The sequence below is a fragment of the Triticum aestivum genome, chromosome 7B (genome assembly GCF_018294505.1).
Source record: "Triticum aestivum cultivar Chinese Spring chromosome 7B, IWGSC CS RefSeq v2.1, whole genome shotgun sequence".
Taxonomy (NCBI): Eukaryota; Viridiplantae; Streptophyta; class Magnoliopsida; order Poales; family Poaceae; genus Triticum; species Triticum aestivum.
The window spans coordinates 224,281,243-224,289,377 of NC_057813.1; positions in this window are offsets into that span (position 1 = coordinate 224,281,243).

An 8,135-nucleotide genomic window follows, 5' to 3' on the forward strand; every position below is an offset into this window, starting at 1 on the left:
TCGTCGGCGCGCGCCGCCGCGGGGAGCGCCGCCCGCCGCCGACTTCGCTCCGGTCAGATCCGGGCGGGTGGACGAGATCCACCCGTCCCGCTCCGCTCCGTCCCGGGATCTCCCCGTCCAACTTCTGCGAAGGTGAAATTCCACCAAGTCCCCGAATCTGTGACATTTTCATGCCCTGTTCATCGCATCATGTCTCCATGCATAGTGATCCGTTTTGCGTGTATGATATATCAAAATGTTCACCATGAGATGCTCCTCATTTCATTCCATTGTGCCATGCTTGTTTGAGTCCATCTTGATGCCCAAATCATCGTTGCAAGAGTGCTATATGATGTTAACCTGCTGAAACTATTATAACTTGATGATTTTCTTTTTTGTTGCATTTTGTGTGTGCATCCTATGAGCTTGATGTCTACATGTGTTTTGTGATACATCATACCATCTTTATAGAGGTGCAATCCATGTATTTTTGTGAGTCTTGTAGTGAGTGCATCGATCTCGTGAGGTAGGGTAGTTGTTGTTACTGTTTTGCTAGGCTGAATCTGCTATATCATGATGCTATGTAAACCTGCTGATACAAGTCATTCTATGCATAATCTGGAGATGTTCACTAAGGATGTTTTGTTATACATGTCATGCTCTATCCATTCATGTGTCTGGTTGAATCTATAGCCTTCTGTAACTTGTTTTTATCTTGCTCCAAACTTGCTAAATAATGTTGCTGTCAGACTGTTAACATTAAGTTCAATGTTGCCATGATTGTTGTTAGTGACCCAACCATGATATGAACTTTCTCTTGCCATGCTTAGCTTCATAAATATTCCATCTTACTGTTGGTCACCTTGCCATGCCATGTGTTGCTCTGTGGTGTTTGGTACAAGCTCACCAACATGCCTACTTGTTGTTCCTGCCATATATGAATCTGTCATATCATTTGCCATGTTTGCATGGATGATGCCATCTTTTATGTTGATCTTTAGAATTAGTTCAGTAAGGGAGTTTTGTTCTTTGTCTTTAGTATTAGCATTCCATTCCTTTGTTTGCCATGATAGATTCGTGTAACATGTTGTTTGATAGCTCTAAACATTGCAACCTGATTTTATTTCTGCCTAGCCTGAAACTGTTATTATTTGCAATCTTGCCATGTCCTTTTGAGCATGTTATATTGTTTTCTGGAGATAGCTCAGTGTTCATGTTCTGTCATGATCTACATGTACTTCATGCTCATGCCTTTTGTTCTTATGTTGAGTTGTTGTAGCATATTGTTTTGATGCTTGCAAGATGCCTAGTTGCTGTTTTGGACAGATTGTTGCTATATCTTGTTTCATGTGTATGTGTTGAACCGTTGCTCCATTTTGAGTGTGCTCTATATGAAACTTGCTTGTGTTTGCATGTAGTTTCATATTGTATTTTTGCATCCATGTTTTGAGAGTGTTTGCTTGATGTTTGTATGCATTTTGCATCAATGCCATGCTTATCTTGTTTTGCTCATATCTTCTAGGCCGTAGCTCCGAACTAATTGAACTTTATATGTAACTTGACTAGAATTTCGTGTAGATCATCTTGGTGCATCTTAACTTGCTGTTTAACAACTTGAACATAAGGTTTATTCAGTTCTGGACTTCTAAATTTGCATATGAGGACTTACCGGAATTGTTATATGTTATTTCCGGCCTCATTTAAACTTGCTTTGATGTGTTGCTCTTGTATGCATCATCTCTTGCCACGAGTAGCTTCTTGTAGCTTTGTATTGCATCATACTTGGTTGTGCATCATGTCGTGTATATGTGTGGTGTGTTTACCATGTTGTGTGCATCTTCTCGATAGTTCCCGTTTCGTTGCGATCGTGACGATTCGTCCGTCTACGCTTGGTTCGTCTTCGTTGCTTCATCTCCTTCATGGACTCGTTCTTCTTCCTTGCAGGATTTCAGGCAAGATGACCTCTACCCTGGATCTCACTACTATCATTGCTATGCTAGTTGCTTCGTTCTATCGCTTTGCCGCGTTACCTACCACTTGCTTATCAAGCCTCCCAAATTGCCATGAACCTCTAACATTTGTCACGCTTCCTAGCAAACCGTTGTTTTGGCTATGTTACCGCTTTTTCTCAGCCCCCCTAATAGCGTTGCTAGTTGCAGGTGAAGTTGAAGATTGCTCCATGATGGACAGGTTTATGCTGGTATATAACAATATCTCATATTTAATTAATGCATCTATATACTTGGTAAAGGGTGGAAGACTCGGCCTTATGCCTGGTGTTTTGTTCCACTCTTGCCGCCCTAGTTTCCGTCATATCGGTGTTATGTTCCCGGATTTTGTGTTCCTTACGCGGTTGGGTGATTTATGGGACCCCCTTGACAGTTCGCTTTGAATAAAACTCCTCCAGCAAGGCCCAACCTTGGTTTTACCATTTGCCTCACCACCACCTACTTTTCCCTTGGGAGTCGCTCTCTCGAGGGTCATCTTTATTCAGCCCCCCGGGCCAATGCTTCACTAAGTGTTGGTCCGAACTAGAGCCACTTGCAACGCCACCTCGGGGAAACTTGAGGTCTGGTTTTAGTTGTACGTAGTGTTCATCCGGTGTTGCCTTGAGAACGAGATATGTGCAGCTCCTATCGGGATGTCGGTGCATCGGGTGGTCTTGTTGGTCTTGTTTTACCGTTGTTCAAATGTCTTGTAAACCGGGATTTCGAGACTCATCGGGTCTTCCTGGGAGAAGGTATATCCTTCGTTGACCGTGAGAGCTTGTGATGGGCTAAGTTGGAACACCCCTGTAGGGTATTATCTTTCGAAAGCCGTGCCCGCAGTTATGTGGCTGATGGGAATTTGTTAATGTCCGGTTGTAGATAACTTGACACCAGATTCGAATTAAAACGCATCAACCGTGTGTGTATCCCTGATTGTCTCTTCTCGGTGGAATCCGGGAAGTGAACACGGTTTTTGGGTTATGATTGACATAAGTAGGAGTTCAGGATCACCTCTTGATCATTGCTAGCTTCACGACCGTTCTGTTTGCTCTCTTCTCTCTCTTATTTGCGTATGTTAGCCACCATATCATGCTTAGTCGCTGCTGCAACCTCACCACTTTACCCCTTCCTTACCCATTAAGCTTTGCTAGTCTTGATACCCATGGTAATGGGATTGCTGAGTCCTCGTGGCTCACAGATTACTACAACAACATTTGCAGGTACAGGTTATGCAATGATCATGACGCGAGAGCGATGTTTGCTTGTTTTGGAGTTCTTCTTCTGCTTCTGCTTCGATCAGGGGATAGGTTCCAGGTCGGCAGCCTGGGATAGCAGGGTGGATGTCGTTTGAGTTTCTGTTTGTGTTTCATCCATAGTCGGATGGTGCTCTTATGTAAGATGATGTTGTATTCATGTGGCATTGTATGCCTTATGTATGTATCCCTATCTATTATGTAATGTTGATGTAATGATATCCACCTTGCAAAAGCGTATCAATATGCGGTTCTATCCTTGGTGGGACCTTTGAGTCTCTTTAGGATAGTATCGCATATTGGGCGTGACAACCAGTTCTTTAAACTCACGATTTACCAGGAGGACATTATTTCCTATGATAGTGTCGTTACATTCAGTCGATATTATTCTTAGGCAAAGACAGCGACCAGTCTTCTTTCTCCCAGCATTTTCTTCCTGCAATCAGCGGACCCATGCAAATCATAGTCAACGTCGTAAATAGTTGCTAGCTAAATACTTCCGGTCCATTTTTATTTTTCAATAAGAATGTCCAACCCAGCCCAGCACATTGGCGACAACACTTTATCCTCCGCCTTGGTGCGCTCGCCGCGGCGCCGCCGTCCGGCCCTGTCAACATAGTTTTTTTTTTGAAATGGTCCTTGTCAACATAGTGAATTGAGAGAGGACTGTAGTTGTGAGTATGACAGTACGGACCCACCAGGTCCACTCCCGAACACAAGCAAACGCCTCTTTTACTACTCAGATGCACCCCTCATTTTTTTACTCTAATCCACCCTGCTGATATCTGGGACCCACATCATTTTCAACGTATAGTCAATTAACGACAGAATTGCACAACTTTTTTTGAGTAGTAATTCAGAGGAGCAGGCTATAAACTGGGTTGTGCGGTCTCTGTGGCCTGTCTAACAACATGACCAGCCCAACAGTTTTTTCTTTGGGAAAATAGAAAGCCTAGTATTTCTTTTTGAAGAATACCCAAGCTAGGCCTATTTGTTTTCTCCGGCTTACTGGGCTGCAAATCTTTCAAGACGAGGAGGGATGCATTCCGGCCTGGCCAAAGAGTATGGTCAGTGTTTGTTAAAAGTAATATCAAAGGGGTTGAAAATTCCAAAAAAATTATAGCAAATAGGATATTAGTTTCTTTTTGTTTTTGTTCTTCACTTATATTTTATAGTATTTCATTGGATTTAACATGACATAGTACTAATTTGTTTTTAAATTTGTTTTAGTATGGCTACTAATTTTTGGATTAAGAATATTTTGTTCCCCAGCAAAAATTTGTGAATTTTTAAAATTTCGCACATATTTAGTTAATTTTTTTAACTCTGGTACTGACCAGAAAATGGGCAACAATTCTAAAAATGGAAAAGGGGCTGCAATAAATTCCATATGAATTAGAAAATGAGTAAAAATTATAAAAATAATAGAAAATGGGTAGTGCAAGCCACATATTTCGAGGCTGACTTGTTTACGCAAGGCTTTGTCAGTCAACACACGATTCTAGCAGCAGTGACTGTTGGATGTCCATCCAACGGCCGACGTGCTTCTTCAATCTCTGATCTTCCTGCTCCGGCCGCCTAAACTAGCGCCGGCGGGACTGCCTGGTCCCTCCTCTTGTGGCCCGCTGTGATGCCGCGCAGGCTTCCCTGGCCCACCCTACTCCCTCCGCTGGCCAGGCCGCACGCAATCAACTGCCTCCTTATTACGCAAAAAAAAGATTCCTCCCACTAACATCTGGGGCGCACCGGGGAGGCTGACCTGTGGGCCTACTAATTTGACGCGTACGCAGGGCTTGTCAACTTAGTCAACAAACAATTCTAGCAACAGTAACCGTTGGATTTGAATCAAACGGTCCTACTGCTTCTTCAATCGCTACTCTTCTTGCACCAGCCGCCCACACCAGCGCCGGCGAGACCGCCTGCTCCTGCCTCCAGTGGCCGGTTGTGCTGCCGTTGAGGCGTCACCGCCCCCTACTACTCCCACCGCTAGCCAGGCCCTGTGGCAACGGCTGCCTCACACCGCAGCTGAACCAGTAAACCCTCGTACTCCTCTCCGCGTGGGCATCCACTGTCGCGTCTTCCCCAGCTCCGCGTCTTCCCCGGCTCCGCGTCGTCCCCTTCCTAGGCCTCGTCGTCGTCCACCGCCCTGGTGCTCTCGGCGCGGCATGGTCAATGTGGTCAACGTCCGACTTCCATCAGAAGAGTACTGTACGTGGAGAGGCTGACAGCTGGGTCCATGGCAGCCGCAAGGAAGTGCCTCCTTATTACGTGCAAAATAATTATTCCTCCAGCTGACAGCAGGGACCCACCGGATGGGCCACCGTATTTCACGAAAAAATGTTTCCCCCTGACTGCTGGGACCCACCGAACGGGCCACCGTATTTCATGAGAAAATGTTCCCCCCGCTGTCAGCTCGGACTCACCGAAAGTGCCTCCTTATTACGCAAAAAAAATGAGTAGTCCCCCTGCTAGATGGGACCCACCTTAGTGGGAGGCTGACTTGTGGGCCTACTAAGTTGACGGGGACGGAGGGCTTTGTCAACATAGTCAATATGAACGATTCTAGCTCCAGTGACCGTACGATGTCCATCCAACGGCCATAGTGCTTCTTCAACCTCTGGTCTTCTTGCTCCAGCCGCCCAAACCAGCGCCAGTCGTGCCGCATGCTCCTGCCTCCCGTGGCCGACTGTGATGCCACGGAGGTCTCATCGCCCCCTACTACTCCCACCGCTGGCCAGGCCATCCCTCTACTCACCCACACCCCCTATTATTCTGCGGTGACGGCAGCCTCACACCGCAACCGAACCAGTGAACCCTCATACTCCTCTACGCGTGGGCATCCACTGCCGCGTCTTCCCCGGCTCCGCGTCGTCCCCTTCCTAGGCCTCGCCGTCGTCCACCGCCCTGGTGCTCTCGGCACGGCGTGGTCAACATGGTCAAGGAACGACTTCCATCGGACGTGCACTGTACATGGAGAGGCTGACAGCTGGGTCCACGGCCGCAGCAAGGAAGTGCCTTCTTGTTACGCGGAAAATAATGATTCCTCCACCTGACAGCAGGGACCCATCGGACGGGCCACTTTCGCGAAAAAAATGTTTCCCCCCTGACTGCTGGGACCTACCAGCTACATCTTCGCACGCAAGGAAGTGCGTCCATATTACGAGCAAAAAAAATGATTCGCCCCCTGACTGCTGGGACCCACTAGCTACATCTTCGCATGCAAGGAAGTGCATCCAGGCAAAAAAACGTTTCACCCCCCTAATTGCTGGGACCCACCAGCTACATCTTCGCATGCAAGGAAGTGCCTGACAGCCGGAACCCAGCTGGTCGAAGCGTACGTAGCGTTGTCATTCTGGTCGCGAACGTGTACATACATACTGGTCGATGTCGAGGCGCGCACGAGTCGTAGTAGAGGCGCGCACCTGTCGTAGTAGAGGCGCTCACGTAGCATATACACGTACGTACAACGGCCAGGGTGCAAGAAAGTAAATACGGCCACATACGTACATACGGGCGGGGTCTCGAACGCCTACTTACGCATACGTATGGCCAGGGATCGTGTACATGGCTGGGTCGGAATGGAGAAACTGCATCGTCGTCGTGTTCATGGGGAGGCAACGGAATGCGTCGTGTTCATCGGGAGGCAACGGAATGCATGGGAGCCAACCGGCTTGGACGAAACAGCCGATGGAAATGAGTCCTGGCATACCACAGAACAGAGGAAACGGCCTTGTGTTCGATCGGCCACGTTTAAAACGGGATCCTGTTAATCGGGAGGGGTCTGGCGTACCACAAAATGGAGGAAACGGATTTGTGTTGGACCTCCTACGGTTGAAACGGGGTCATGTTAATCGGGAGGGGTGTGGCGTACCGCAAAACGGATGGAACGGACTTGTGTTGGAGCGCTACGGTCGAAACGGGGGTCCTGTTCATCAGGAGGGGTGTGGCGTACTGCAAAACGGGACTCCACGAGATACTGTTCATCTCCACCGTCGACCTCCTCCAGACTCCACGGGCTACTGTTCATACACCATCGACCTCCTCCAACCTCCACCTGTGATTGTTCATCCACGGGCTCCTGTTCATCCAGCCTCCACCGCGCGCTATCCACCGGCTACTGTTCAACCACCCCTCTCCACAGGCTCCTATTCAACCACCCCTCCACGGGGCTACTGTTCAACCACCCCTCCACGGGGTCGTCTTGTTCATCTAGCCCTCCACGGGGTCGTCCTGTTCATCTAGCCCTCCAAGGGGTCCTATTCATCCAGCCCCAACCGGCTCGATCGATCGGGGTCCTGTTCATCCAGAGGCAACATAACGGGGTCCTGTTCATCCACCCCCACCGGAAACTGTTCATCCAAACCCCCCAGCAACACTCACTGTTCATCAAGGGAAGGAGGCAGCAGTGTTCTATTGGCTTTAGTTAGCAGCAGTAGCGAAGGAATCACTTAGGTTCAGTAATGTAGCTAGTGCAATCGCTGGGGTTCAGTTAGAGCCCAACGTCTTGCTCAGGTTCAGTTAGAGCCCAACGCCTCGCACACACACGCGTACGTGTACGAGAGAAACGTGCATCGCTCGGCCCCCGACCACCCACCGTAACCGGGAACTCCCCGAAATTTTCCTCGCCCTCGCTTCTACCACGGATTTTTCCGTCATGGACGGCCCAAAGAATGTCATGCAACTGCGTCTTCGGCCCGCCTAGGACGAAAAGCCCATTTTCTGTTATGATTTTTTGTCATAGAAGTAGGAGCCCACCACATCTATGATGATACCGGGATTTGTCACAATTATCGTCATAAAAGTGTCATAAGTATGACAGAAATTTTTTTCGTTCGGCCCAAAATGTCACGGATGTGTCTTTTTTTTGTAGTGATGACGAGACGCGTCCAACAGCTCATCGACGCGGCCGCAGAAC